We start from the raw sequence: 16,596 nt of genomic DNA, 5'->3' as shown, positions 1-16,596 counted from the left end.
CTAGGTTGCATTTTGCAAAAGTCATTGTCAACTATCAAGGTTAAGTTTCACCTAAGTCATACTCCTTTGCATATCAATAAGAGTCATCCATTTACATGTGTCCTCTTGCATTAAAGTCATACCATTGTCATACATTGCTTACCCTAGGTCTCTTCATTAAGCTTAGGTCATTATCATATCATATTAGGGTCATTTGCATAGTAATTGTCCCTTTGCATATAGTGCCAAAACTAGGTTTTGCCATGCTTGAGTAATCCAAATCTTTGATAAACCCTAAGTCATTGTTAGGAGATCTAGACCTTATCAAACCTTTTGTCCTTTGCCATCTATGTCATTTCATCAAACCTAGCTTAGTATCCAAGCATATAGGGGAGACTTTGTCATTTTGTCCTTTTGTCACTTGGTCCTTTTGTCCTTTGAGGTCTAGAAATCATTTCAATTTCCTAAGGGTCTCATTTTTAGAATTGCATTCCAAAAAGTTTGTCAAAATCTCGAAAAACAATAAAAACATAGGTTGCATCCTTGCCATAGATTGCATTTTGATTTATTTAGGTCACATTTAGTTGCATATCATACATTATCCTTGAAAAATTCCAAAAATATTGCATTTGCATAGTGACATGTCTATTGAAACAAGGTTCCAAGCACCAATGATGCAACAAAGTTTGACATATCAACCGACAATGCAATCACAATTCTATCCAACCCAACAACAAGGCAATATTGATCAAACTTTTTATGATGAAACAAGTCTCCAAATACAAAAACTAGAGGAGAAACTAGCTTAAGAACAAGAGATTTTGGAACAAAGAGTGAAAAACATTGAGAAGAATAGATCAAAAATGTCCAAAATGTTTCAAAAATTTCCAGGTCGAAATCCAAATATTGAGCCAATTGATGTAAGATCTCTTCTTGAACGATCAGACGTACCAGCTCTCCTCTCCCAAATAGAGACGATGAAACAATTTCAAGAAAAGAGACAACATCGATTTCAACATTATCTGCCTCCACAACAAGAACAAGGTGTTTACTATCAATCAGATTTTCAACCATCACAACCAATTGTTCAACAGCTCGAACATATACAACCAATACAACCAATGGTCCAATTTCAACAATATGTCCAACCAACTATACAATGTCAACAAATGGTTCAACCAATGGTGGAATATCAACAAGTTCAATCAACATATCAATGTCAACAATTAGAACCAAACATTCAGAAACAAAGGTTGCAGCACACACCAACCCAAGTTTCAAACATGTCAGAACAATTAAACCAAGTCCAATATCAAAACATGACATCAAATCAAAAACAAGTTCAAATTCTAGGTCCAATCATGTCAAAACCTCGAAAGAAAGGTGGCTTTATTGCAATTCTCTTAAGGAAGTTACCAAGTGAGTTCTTTGAGGAAGATCAAGATAATACACTTATGTCTTGCAATGCCTCATCCCCCCATAAACAAATTGACTCTCCAGTGGCATTTATCCCTACACCTCTAGAAGTTTCACAAGAACCTTCCATATTGTCCTCACCAAACAATACACCCAAGGATGCAATTATCCAAGAGCTATCCATAATTGATTGCCACGATAATCCAATTCATGATGCACATCCTTGTCATGTTTCAGAAATACAAGACCCAATGCCACCATGCACTTTATTTCCATTACCTATTTTAGAGGACCCCATTCGAAGTCCCTCTTCCTCATGTTCAAGCATTGATTCCTTGCCAGAATCCATCACAAATGTTCAAAGTGCATCCCCTTCATGCCAAACCATTGATTCCTTGTCAGAATCCTCCATGCATATCCAAAGTCTAACCCCATGTCAAGAGGATAATTTAGAGCATGAAGAAACATGTCTTGAAATAGATGAAGATCAAGATCCTGAAACCTTATCATCCCATCCAATTTTTGACCAAGATCCCATTTCCCCAGAAACTCATGATGATTCCCCTATTCTTGTCCATCCTATCCAAAGTCCTATTGACACTCCATTCCCCGAGCAAGATCAAGATATCCTAGTCCATCCAATCCCAAATGATCTCCTTCCATTTCATGAAAAAAAAGTCCTTTCAAATCCCATTGACATTCTAGATATCCCTTCCATCCTTTCCGATGATCCCATTAAAAGTCAAGAGCAAAGCAATTTTAAATAGGAATCCAATGATCTTCCTCCTTGTCAAGATCAAAGTATCCTTCCAAATTCATTTCCAACACAAGACCCTATCATTCCTTTAGATCCTCCACAAGATCCTTTTGTTCCTCCATCTCCTTGTCCTAATGCTCCATATACACTCCAAGATCGCATTTCTTTTGACGGTCCCATTATTTCTCCCATTCCATCTCTTGAAGAGCCTGTCATTGAACCATGTCCACTACATGATCCTAATCACCCTCATGATCCTGATACCCCTCATGATTCTAATGTGTCAGTGCAAGATGTTCATGAACCCTCGACATGCATAATGGGTTCTTCCACTTTGGTGCAATCCGATCCACTTCAAGATCTCATTATTTCTCTTATATCATATCCACCTCATGATGGACTCACGTCTTCTTCCCAAAGAAAAGAGTATCCTACAAGTCAAGATATTCATAAAGGCAAAGGAGTAGATCTCCATAAGCAAGAATCCCTTCATGTCAAAGAAGATCTTAAGGGTCACGTCTACACAACTCACTCTCAAGACGTTGGTATCCCTCCATCAAAATCCAAACATATCCCTTCCCCATCATCCCTTCCATCCATCTTAGGTCCTTATATCCCTCCATCCTCTATGCAAGGTCAGCAAAGGCACACATCCTTGAGTAAATTTCATCAATCCAAAAGAAGTCCATTTCATTCATATCCATCCATGCATTCCTTTCCCCCTCCAAGCAATTTGGATGCCAAGTATAAAAGTCATAAGTCTAGCAATCCACATGTATTCAAGGATCAACATGTCCAATATAATCGAAATGTCAAAACAAAGAACAATATGATCTATAAAGAAAAAGAAATATCCAAAAGGCCACAAAGGCCCACTGAGAAAAATAAAGCAAAGTCAAAATATATATGGGTTCCTAAATCCCTTGTGCAAGCAATGCACTCCAAGGAACCACAAAAGCATAAAAAATCAAAAACCATGTGAATCCCTAAGCGGCTCCTTGAAGCACAACAGTCCAAAGAAACATCCAACTTGGCATCTAAAATTGTTGTTCCTCCATCCAAACCTTCCAAGTCTATTCCTCCATCACCTTCTTCATCCGTTTTGGGCCCTTATGTCCCAAAATCCATAGCCTTTCCTCCATCCAAATCTCACAATCTGAGATCCATCTTTCCTCCATCAGTCCATCACCCCTCAAGGTGTGTGCCAATGTTGATATTGCCTTCATCTCCGTCCACTGAAGCCCAATTCTTCCAATACCCTATCCATTATCCAATGCATATTTTCCATCCTTCGATCCCTTTGATCCCATCCTTTGCATAAATCCTCGCCTTAGTTTCATCTCTTTTTCCATGTCCTTATCCTACCAATGCCTTTGAGCATACTTTTAAAGGTCATGGTCCATTTTTTTTTCAAGGCAACTATCCAATCAAAAAGATGCTTGAGTTCTTCTTCCATCCCCTATCATGTGTCCATCTTCTATTGAAAAAGTCAAAATACAAAAAAAAGAAAAAAAAAAGAAAAAAAAAAAGAAAGAAAAAAAGTAAAGCAAAAATAATTCGTCCACTGGTGAAAACCTGGCAAACAGGCGCCTTGGGCAAGTACCGTGATGAAAACCTGGCAAACAGGCATCATGCATAATTTATGAACCTCTTGCACACCACACTTGGGGGCAGGTTAAAACAATAATGTTATATCCTATCATATCCTTTTGTCCTTCATTGTTCCACTATCCTATCGAACCCCTGTCATTACCCTTCATATCCTATTGTCCCTCTTCTCCATTTCCTCTTTCCATCTTTGATTTTGACAAGGTTGAGGATCGTCATGAGCATCATGCATCTTGTTTGCAGCTTTTAGTCTATCATAGCTTTTGGTCATTTATCCATTTGCTTATTATAACCTTTCATCCATATTCCCTGGCTTATTGCAACTTTCTGCCACTATCCCGTATCCTATCCCGACCTTCAGTCCATGTCCCTTATCCATTCTTGGTCTTGCTTATCCTATCCATATCTTATCACTATCCATACACTCTTTTTCATTCCTTGATCTTGATCTGATATAAGGACACAAAATTTAAACATGGTTTCAAAAACCTCTTGAAATGTCCCTCATGCCATGTTCCTGCTTTACATTGTCATATCCTGTCTCTTGTCCCATCATGCAATAGCCCTTGCAAATTGCATCCGCATTGTCTCCATAATAAAAGGCCTTTGTCTTCCCTCTATCCACCAACATTTCAGCAAGCCTATTTATTCACTTGTCATATTCCTTGCCTTGCTAGACACTGGGGGCAAAATCTCAAAAAAATTGAAAAATGTCCTGAAATAATTCAAAAAAATTGAAAAATGTCCTGAAAAGAATCCAAAAAAATTCAAAAATGTCCTGAAAAAAATCCAAATAAATCAAATAATGTCTTGAAAACATCCAAAAAAATTCAAAAACTGTCCTGAAAAAATCTCATAAAAAAGTCATATAAAGTCCTAAAAAAATGAACAAAAACATTTCAAAAACATTAAAATCCAAAAACAAGCATTTTGTCAATAAAGGATCCCTTTTGTGCATAAAACAGATCACTGAGCATACATCCAATGACTCGCAATCCAACATTGTGCTTTAATGAAATCATGCGTTAACAGATGAACTTTTCACTCAAACCAAACATTCAAACTGATCAACATTGTCATATCAATCAACCGCAAAATCATTTGTCCTTGTCTCCACTATCATGGGTCTTATACAGGGTGTGGTATACTCGAAACCAGACTGTGTCCTGTCTTAGACGGGGTACCGCATTTCCTGAAACCAGACAGCATGATTGTCCTATCAACGCTTTCAACTTTTGACAATGAAGATCAAGATGTTTGTTTGATTTGTTGGAATTTGTGCATCTTATCTTTTTTATTGATTTATCTTCAATCATGTTCCTATGTTGCTTGATGATGTCACTGAGTGATTTAGAGTGACCAGGATGGTTCATGGTTCCTTTTTCTTTTGATTGTGATTGTTGTTTGTCTATGATGTGTCTGTCTTTTGCAAAAAGGGTTGCATTTTAGCTCTGGCCTTCAATGCCATGATGCTACGCATCCATTTTGCTACATTAAAATAAAGGTTCTCACCTACAAAGTGCATTACTGAAAGCAAGTTTTTCTTCATCTCTAACTGTCCTCTATCTCATTTCTTCTTACTAACATTTCTTCAGTCAGTCTTGTCAGTCTATTTGCTCCTATCATTTTCTATCATTTTTATCAATCAATTGGCCTCTTCTCTGCCTATTTCCGGACAATTCCTCAAGGGGGCATGCATATGTCATTGTCATTGTCTGGGGCATTTTCATTATTGTTCTTTGAAACAACGCTTAAAATCGCATTGTCTCAAAGAGGGGCAAAATGTAGACACCTAAAAAAGGTCAACGCTTGCGGAGTCATACTTTAACATTTGCGCATTGCCTCATTTTAGGTTTTTTGCATCGCATTAACATTTCTCCTATGATTCATACTTGGTTTTTATCATTTGCGAACATCGAGTCATTCTTCTACATTCTTCATTCATCTCGCTCTCGAATTTGGTCTTGTCGACAACAATCTTCAATCATGATTTTGGGTCGATCTTTGTCCTTGTCAATCTTGTCATATTGCGATCGATTCGTCATCGATCCTTGTCCTTTTCAATCATGTCAATTTGGTCAATTTGTCATTATTTTTGTCAACCAATCTCAATCAAATCATTTATCACATTGGTCATTTATCAATCCAAAATCAAATCATGATTGAATCAATTATCTTTCATCAAGACGTAATTCATCTTCTAGGGTTTCATGATTTAATCATTTAACCTGGTTTGTCATTTCCCTCTTTAGGATTAATAAATTATTTATTTATCCTAAGTCTTCTCATCACAATTAAATGTTCATTTAATTGGCTAATTATTCCTCTTTGTGAATGAATTAATTAATAAATGAAAAATTATTGATTAATTCACTAATTTCCTAATTTTCATCATTTTCCTAATTCTTAATTTCCTCATTCCTCTTTTTCCTATTTTTCTAATTTCTTAATTCCTAATTTCATTTCCTCCTATTTCTCTCCTAAATTCATGGGAATGACATGTCAATTTGTCATAATTTGTCATAATTGACAATCAATCAATTCTTGCATAGCAATTTGTCATAATTTTGTCATAAATTATCAATCAACAAATTTTGCATAGAAAGTGCATAATTTGTCATAACATGTCATAATTTTGCTATTCTTGATTTGAATTTCCATTCGAATCATTATCATGCTAATTTGATCATTTCTCCAATTTATTTATAAATTGGATGATTTTCTTCACTCAAATCCCTTGATTCTTAATTGGTTATCAGACTATCGAATTTCTAGTCAATCACATTTCTAGTACTCTTGATCAAAAATCTTGTCTACTTGCTTTCAATTATGTGTATGCACTTGTAGGTGAGATCCACAACCAAAACATTTGAAGAGGAAAGAAGAACAATGGAGCCGCATGAAGGAGCATTCAAATCACATCTTTGGTTTGCATAATCTTTGCTTTTGAATGTTTTTATTTCATGTCTCTATTGAGTGTTGTTTAGGATAGATCATTGCAATGAGTTTTTGTGATTGAGCTATTGATTAATGTTTATCTTGCTTGTGATGATTTCCTATTTCCTAAGCTACAATTCTTTCTGCCAAACTACTCCATCGGTGCGTTGTTTACAAGTCTCATCAGACCTACAGTTTCATCGATGCCTTTATCTTATCGATGGGACCAGTTCTGATTTCTTTGATATACCCTATGATGATGGAAGTGAGCCTTTGGTGAAACCTTTTAGAGATTCATCGTGGCCAAGTTTTGCTCGATATCAATGGAAATGAGCTTTTGGTGAAACCTTTTAGAGATTCATCGCAACCAAGGTTTGCTCGATATCAATGGAAATGATGCTTTCGGTGAAACCTTTGGTGACATGCCACTTATTCTACCACGTCATCACCATTGGACCTTCCATATCTTTGTCCATCTATGCCACATCGCTAGTCGCTAGACTGCCACCTCACCAGTCGCCAAGTCAGGATGATATCTAGTGAGCATCTAACCATCGTGACATAGTGACAACCATTAGATCACCGCGATCTGAATCTGATCTGTGCTGACTTACTTGACCTTTAGCCTCTTTCCACCAGCCAGTCACAAAATTTGGATGCCTTGAGATGCGTGCACATGTGGGGGGTCCACTACTTCCTTAATCTACCACTTGCCCAAAACTCGTAAGCTTTGACACCATAGTTACATGTGTACTTATTTTTAAATGTGATAAACTCCCTCTGCACTGCCAATGTGGGATAAATGCTTTTACACATCCCCTATTATTGCTTGTGTTCTATTCTTGCACCTTTGTCGCTATTTCATCATGTAGCAGGGAGGATTTGACAAGAGTTATGTCGATTTCACACCTGGCAATAATGACTTTGTTTGAATGTTTTGATAACCCACGCCATTTCATCTGCAATGGAGCATAAATATCTCTATGATCTATAGCATGCCGAGCGCAACCCTTGTGGGAGCCACATTGTAACCCACATGTTGTCTTACTTTTCCTGTATCTGCACATGAAGCAAACAAGTTAGACAAAAATAGTGCATTTTGGATTTCTCGTTCATGATTTGACCTTTTCAAAATGAATGAGTGAAAGGCTTCATTAGGGCACTAAATTTGGCATGTGCAAAATTTGGTAACAAATAGACCATAGCAAAGGGGACCTAGACAAAGGAGGGATAAAGATGATGGTGGAGGTGGTGGAGATGGTGGGGTTGATGGTGTTGATGGTGGAGATGGTGGAGGTGGAGGAGATGATGCTAGTGGCTCTGGTCAATAGAGAGAGAAAGAGGAGCAGCTAAGTGGGTGGGAGACTAGGGTGTGTTAGAGGAGGAGATCCTAGAGACTTCCTACACAAGATACAAGAAAGGTAGATGCCCCTAGTCAGAATCCAATGAAGCAGTAGCCATCCCAGCAATAGATTCAAATCAGAGTGCATCTGTATTAGTAGCAGTCATATATCAGTGTATTGCAGTCTTTAGTACAATAATTATAGGGATAGCTTACATAGGGATTAGCTCAGCTTACTCAAACACAGGGTCATCTTTCTCAGGCACAGGCTCATATTGCCTCTCTGACTACAGAGAGAGATATAGAATGTCAACATTTAAAGACTATTTAGGGTCATATGGATTCTATGCAGAGGATTATAGATCAAGGACCCACAAGAGATACTATGATAATAATGAGACTAACAAGAGTAGAGATCTTGTATTGGAGATCACTATATGAGAAAGTCGCTCCTCCTGATCAGTGGGCACCCAATTTTGCATAGGTTTAACACAATTTTTCCTCTTGTCAAACTCAGATAGAGAGTCTAGGGGTGAAAAGACCTCGTTGTGACTATCCTGGGGTTGATCCATCAGCTACAGGACAACAAGGTTCAACTAGCAGTCATGTTTAGTTACCGAATTTTCTTCTTATGTTGACATTTTTTACCCATTTTTTATGTTTACACATGTAGACGTATAAAAATGACCACTTTCCTAAGTGAATATTTAATATTCATTTTAACCTCATTTGTTTATTTAAATAAATTTTATTTAATTAAATTATTCACATTCATCTATTTAATTAAATGAATTACTCAATTTATTTAATTAAGTTCACCTAAGCCTTTCATAACCTTTAATTAAATAAATAACTTTATTTAATTAATTCCCCTTTCTCCCCTTTTAATTAAATTTACATTTAATTAAATTGATCATTGCACGTAAATAAATCTAATTTATTTATTTTAATACCCCACTTGTATTTATGCAAGTTGCATTTAATTTTGTTGAAATAAAGTAATTTATTTTAATTAAATTCTATTTTCCCCACCCACTTGCAAAATCCTACATCTCCCACTTGCCTCTCTAAACCCCCTTCTAGATTCTTCTAATCACTTCTAATTTAGCCTAATCCATCTTCTAAATATTGTCACATCCCTAAGCAAGGGGAAGTCACTTCTCAAACCCTCAAAGTCTTTGAAAACCATTAAAGGCTTTATGTCCTCAACAAGTTAACCTCCAAAGTCTTCCAAACCATTAATGGTTAACTCAACCTTCTTACATGGTTAGAGACTTTTTGCCTAGCTCAACCTTCATCTAACCCAAGGGTCTCATCAAGCATTCATGGCTTTACCCTTGGTTATCCCTTTAACCCTTGTACAAGAGTTTACCCCTTGGGTAAAAGCTTTGTCCAATGGATAACCCTAACCTAACCTTAACTCTTACCTCCTAGGGTAACCATCATGTATTCTCAAGAATTTAATTCTTCTTACATCTCCTCTCAAGCAGTCTCTTGTTGACAAATGTCCCCATTTCATTGGTAAGAATTGTAAACATTTATTAATAAGTTTCAATCCTGGCCCTTGATAAGATCATCCAATCCTGACCATCCATTGCCCTATTTTTCCTATAAATAGAGCTATCATTCTTCATTTTCATATCCAAGTCTTTAGTATCAAACTTATAGACATTTTGCTAAGTATCTAAGTTTCATGCATCTAATATAATCATTTTTAAATCAAGCATTTAGCCTCTCTTTAAATAGAAATCATCTTAATAAGCATTTTAAGAAGCATTTTCATCATAGCACTCTCATAATAGACTAGTATATCATGGTAGATAGATTTTACTAATCTTTTATCTTATCATCATATCCATCCTAGTTTAAATCATACTAGATTTAATATCATGCATTCATATTAAGGTGATCAATATCCCTCATTCTCATAGTTGTCATTCCTAAGTCACTTTGCTCAGTGATCTGAGAGCAAAGGCATTAACTCGAGGGATCCTATGAGATAGAGAACAATGGAACATCCCTTTGGAAATTGAGCTATTCTAAAGAAGTTGTTAGACGTCAGATTCATTTGACCTATAGAATATGTTGAATGGATTTGAAACATTGTACCAATTCCAAAACCAAACAGAAGCATCAAAATATGCACAGATTTTAGAGATGTCAACAAAGCCTATCCAAAGGATGACTTTCCTTTGCCCAGCATCGACATAATTATGGACCTCATAGTGGGCCATGCAATTCTATCATTAATGGACGATTTCTCTGGTTACAATCATATCAAGATAGCTCCAAAGGATCAAGATAAAAGTGCATTCACCTATCCTTGGGGAACGTATTGTTGGAACATCATGCCTTTTGGCTTAAAGAATGTTGGGGCAACTTATCAAAGAGAAATGACGACAATCTTTCATGATATGATGCATACCTTCATGGAAGACTATGTAGATGACTTACTAGCTAAGTCATTCACCTGGGCAGAACATCTGGGCATATTAGATAAAATCTTCCAAAGATTAGAGAAATTCCAAGTCAGGCTAAACCCTAAGAAGTGTGTCTTCTGGGTGACATCAGACAAATTATTAGGCTACATTATGTCAGCAAAAGGCATTGAAGTAGATCCAGTGAAGGTACAGGTCATCATGGAGATGCCACCTCCTAGAAACATTAGTCAACTCAGATCTCTACAAGGACGGCTACAGTCAATCAGGAAATTCATAGCCCAACTAGCAGATAAAAGTATACCATTCAGTCATCTATTACATAAGAACATACCATTCAGATGGGAAGCAAAGTGTGTGGAATTATTCTATCAAATCAAGCAATATCTAATGAATCCACTGGTTCTGGTACCACCAATAGTAGGAAAGTTGCTCATTCTCTACATATCGACAATGGAAGTATCATTGGGGGCAGTGTTAGCACAAGAATATCAAGAAGGCAAGGAATGAGCTATATATTACATTAGCAAAACAATAAATGGATATGAGCTAAATTATGCATTCATTGAGAAGGCTTGTTTAGCTGTGGTATTCACTTCTCAAAAGTTCTGCCATTGCATGCTAGCTCACACAATCAAGCTAGTAGCAAAATTTGATCCTCTCAAGTATTTACTCAACAAAGAAGCTCTTACAGACCGACTGGCTAAATGGTTCATGATTCTTAGTGAGTTTGATATCCAATACACAGAGCATCAGGCTATCAAGGGACAAGTAATTGCAGATCAATTAGTTGAAGCACCACTACCAGATAAGCAACCAATGAAGGTGGAATTTCCAGACATGGATGTCCTTATTATTACACTCAAGCAATGGACCTTGTACTTTGATGTTTCCTACACTCAACATGGCTTAGGTGTCGACATCTTTTTTGTCACCCATGAAGGACACACCACTCCAGGATCATATAGACTCATGTTTCCATGCACCAATAACATTGCTGAGTATGAAGCCCTAGTCACAGGAATCAAAATGGCTATGGAATGGAGAATCATGGAACTGAAAGTCTATGGAGATTCCCAACTGGTTATAAATCAGATCAATAATGAATATCAGACAAAAGATGACAAGTTACTGCCATACAAAAGAATGGTGGATGACTTCAAACAATACTTTGTACATATCACCTTCGAGCAAATACCAAGGTTGGATAATAGAGCGGCCGATGCAATGGCTACTATTGATTCACTGCTACAAATTCCAGAGCAACAGATTCATTATGAGTTCCTGGTAGAGCAACTATTTTCCCCAACCTATGACAATTATGCATCCCATGTTATCTATGCCTTAACCGGTTCAGACTCTCCTTTATATGAGACAATCTATGAATATCTCAAAACCAATACCCTACCCATTGACCTATCTCGTAATAAAAAATGCAACTTTATCTGGCAGGCCACCCATTATACTTTAACTGTTGATACCCTTTACCATCAAGGTCTAGATGGTACTCTTCTTCGTTGCCTTGATCGTAATAAATCTGACTTTGCTTTACATGAGCTTCACAAGGATATCTATGGCATGCATTCAAGTGGTCCTACTCTCACTAAAAAACTTCTGAGAATGGGATATTACTAGTTGACAATGGAAAAAGACTTATCAATTTGCAAAGAAATGTCCTAAGTGCCAAATTCATGGCAATCTTATCCATGCACCAACATAGGAGCTACAACCATTTACAACATCATGGCCTTTCTATTAGTGGGGACTTGATTTAGTAGGGAAAACCAATCCTTCCTCTTCAAATGGACACAAGTTCATTATCACCACAACAAAGTATTTCACAAAATAGATTGAAGCAGTCCCACTGACCACAGTAACTAGAAAACATATTGCCTCATTCATTCTCAATTATCTAATTTGCAGATATGACATTCCTAGTTCCATCATCACAGACAATGGATATCCTTTCAAAAATTAGAATGTGCAAGAACTATGTGAGTGATTCAAAATCCAACATCGTTTCTCTACACCTTACTACCCATAGGGGAATGGTCAAGCAGAGGCATCAAATAAAACAATCTTGAAAATATTAAAGAAAACAATAAATGATGCAGGTAAGGATTGACATGTATAATTCAATTCAACACTCTGGGCATACAGGACTAAAATCAGGACACCTACAAGGGATAAACCATATTCATTGGTGTATGGATCAGAAGCAATTTTACCTCTTGAGGTATAAATTCCATCACTTAGAGTATCTTTACAAGGCCTCATACCAGATGAGGAATATCGAGTCAACAGATTGCAAGAACTAGAGCTTCTGGATGAAAAATGACAACATGTCTATGATCACCTCAAAGCATACCAATAGTGCATGTGTAGAAGCTACAACCACATAGTCATCCCTAGGATTTTTAAAGTCGGTGATCTTGTACTGAAAGAAAATCCCATAAATCAACAGGATCGAGAAAAGAAGGGGAAGTTTGCACCTAACTGGTTAGGTCCCTATGTTATCATAGCAGCCTATGGATCAAGTGCCTATCAGCTAATAACTTCAGAAGGAGATGTGCTCAACGAACCAACCAACAACATTCATCTGAAGAAATTCTATACTTGAGTGGTCTAAATGCAAGAAAAAGGTGAAAAATACAAAAACATTAAAAAATAAAAAAAACAACAAAAAGGTGCAATAAAACCAAATGGTGAAAACATAGCAATAGGCACTATTTGTGAGGGAACAACTCCTCTATACATCATTACTCATATCTTTTGCATCCACAGTCAGAGCTAAATTTCCATCACCCAACACTTTTTACGCAGCATTATCTCGAACATACTTAGCGTAGTCACTGTCCTTGCTTATATGAAGATCAGTTCATCATATACCACCATGGCTTGGTAATCACTATGAATATCCACATTTATCAATATCTATAGCTAGGGGCAGAATTCCTCTAACTTCAAGCATTCCAACAACAAGCAAGCAAGAATCACAACACACTAAGGACACCCTATCAACAACAACTCCTCAGTCGAGAAAAAAAAACACAAATCCAATTAACACACATGGGAAGGATGATTTTTTGAGTTATAATTTGTTTAGATCTCGCATTAAGTTTTGACTATTTTTCACTTCAAATTTTTGAATCATTGGATCTCCTAAATTTCTCAATGATGCATCAAGCTAGAGAAAGTGGTGGGAGAGTCTTGTTGTTCACCAAAAGTGATAACCCAAGTATACCTGCAAATCTATCTATGAGATAGCCAATCTCAATCAATGAAACACCTCAGAGCTTGGACAACATGACAAGGATATGAATCCTTCTACTCTTCAGGCTCTGCAAAACCTAGGTGGGTATACCTTTGATGCATTTAATCAGACCTATTACACACAAGACTGCATCAATCAAAAGTAGATGGATCTCAAAAGGTTCAAAAACTAAGAGATAACTGCAGATGGGCTAGATCCACACTTGCAACTCAACATTTTGAATCATGAGATGGAGGGACACTTCCACATAACATAAAATATAAAAATATATTCTGATTTTGGATTTTTAAATGGTGTTTTGACAACCTTTCAATATTACAAGAGACCAGTGCCTTATCCAGGCCACAAAGTCATGCATAAAACTGGATGAGAAATCTCAGATGCAAGTTCTTTTCAACATTAAATTTTCAAGTATCAATGCTTTACATTAATACAATCCTCTGTTCTGTCACAAAACCATACTTATATGTAGATATCCAATATGCATTCAAAATCATTAATGCTGGGTTTTAGGATTTAAATCCTTCCTTGAAGAATACCCAAAAGACAACATTACACTCTTAGAGGAATCTAAAAGAGACAACTCAAATTATCCTTGATAATATGAAATTATATAAATCTGAGTACATCTTGGAGACAATTTCATGGAAACTCACACATGCCTTGCATATGTGTGAACCTGCAAACTGAAACTAAACCTACAGTAAAGACAACACTGAAAACAAAGACGAACACACTGTCATTTGCATTGATAAAAGGATGCCATTACTAGAACCTGCAATTTTGGATTTCTCCCTTGGAGCAACTCTCTCAAAAACTGGAACCCCTACAACTGAGAAGAATGGGGAATAAAAAGGAGAGGGAAGAGAATCAAATCTACAACTGAAAATTGCCAAGTGTCTCCCCTATAACTGAATTTTGTTCCCAAGGAAATTGCTTCCAAAATACCCCACATTTGTCAAAATTAACCTCATAATCGGATTCCTCACTTCGAGAGCTTTCCGAAAATATATAACACTTTATACCTTGGCCAAAAATTGAGTCCTGATTGAATTAATTCCCCAATGTGCACATCATTTAAATTTTTGAATTATTTAATATAGTTTAAACTATATCATTTATTCATTTTAATTTTGATTTTTGCCTTTGATGTGCTCTGATGCCTTGCCACGTGGCGGCCTCTGATTGGTCGATGGGGTTGACCGGATGCCACCTGGGATGACACCTCATCACCACCGCGTCATTTGCTTCGTCACTGCCACTTGGCCGCCACATCATCACCACTGGACTGCCACATGTGCGCCAACTCTGTGCCACCTCACCGGGACCCACCTATTGGACTGCCACCTATCACGACACGTGGATGACTCTCGTTCACTTTCGCTATTTCGCGGGGTTTAAACTACGTGCATCTTCCCTTCGCGAAATAGCTCGCACCATTGATCCATCTCGAACCTGCTCACTCGTTAACCCGACCTTCCTCTACAAAATTTTGCCTGTCTACCTCGAGAAGCGTGCTCGAATGGGGTCCACCTAGTCGCCACCCAGTCAAATCCTCCATTGCCTCGGGAAGCGTGTTCGCGCATGGGCCCACCTTGGGCGCCCATAGGCACCATCTGTCAAAAGCCTTTATGGCTTAGACATATTACTATAGTGCATTTTTGCATATAAACATTAAAAAGAACTACTTCCCAGTGCATGTGGGATAATGCATTATGCCTGGGACTGCAATTTTGAAGCTTTTGCCTGAGCTTTAATGGCGATTTCTAGATTTTGCTTGGAAGTGTTGATGCCCAAACACCATTCTCATGCAGGAGGCTTCTTGGCAGAGTCACGTGGGGCTGCAAATTACATTCACCATTGACTTTAAACCCTTTACCATGCCATTTATTTCCATGTAGGGAGGAGAATGCTGTTGTTTTCAATTGCATTTGCTTTAAAATATTTTATCCCCCTTTCAAAACCATGTTTCACACTGCAGCAAATAGGAAGCAGTTGGGATTTGTTTTTAATGCCTTGGAGCTTCTCATGGCCCATGCAAGGGGCTGCATTTTGCATTTGGCCCTCCCCTCTCTCCACTAGCTTCCACGCAGGGAATTAGATATGTGCATTAGTTTGGAGAGTTTTGTGCCTTCCTCAAGAACCACACTACACACCAGGGGAGTTGCCAATGGAAGATGTTGTTGCCAGCAAAAAACATGTTTAAAAGATCTTTTAAAATCTTGTCCTCCACCATCCACACAAAGAACTTGGCAATTCCATTTGCCATGGAGTTTTCAATGGTCCTGCATCTTCAAGACTCCACTCCACATGAAGGGAGGATTGGCAGGGTGCTTAATTAAATCTACTTTGGAGGTTTCCAATGCCCAGCACCCACGCAGGACAAGCACTTTCTTTACTTCCAGCCATGTGAAAGAGGGAAAAATTTGGCATAGGTTGTGGAGTTTAGCTTCACACCTACCATTGCATTTTATTGGTTTTGAATGCCATTTCATTTATCTGAAACCTTCCAAAGCCTTTTGAACAGCAACACATGTCATGCACTTACCAATAGCATTTGTTTGAAATGCTTTATTTTCCAGAAACCACAGTATGAAGAAATAAAAAATCCCAGCATAGAAGAGGGAAGGACACATCTGCCACTTACATTTTACTGAAAGTTTCACTTGCCCTTCCTCAACACAAAGAAGATGCTGGCAAATGGCATTTGCTGAAAGTCTATAAAGAGTGTCATTCCACTCATTACGCCACACTCCAAATACATTTACGTTTTAAAATCTCTTCTTTGTCGCTGAAGGAGGATTTAACATTAAAATCGCCAATTTGAAAATTGCCTGAAGGTCTA

Source organism: Cryptomeria japonica, chromosome 5 (assembly GCF_030272615.1).
Source record: "Cryptomeria japonica chromosome 5, Sugi_1.0, whole genome shotgun sequence".
Lineage (NCBI taxonomy): Eukaryota > Viridiplantae > Streptophyta > Pinopsida > Cupressales > Cupressaceae > Cryptomeria > Cryptomeria japonica.
Note: the sequence above shows the minus strand (reverse complement) of the source record.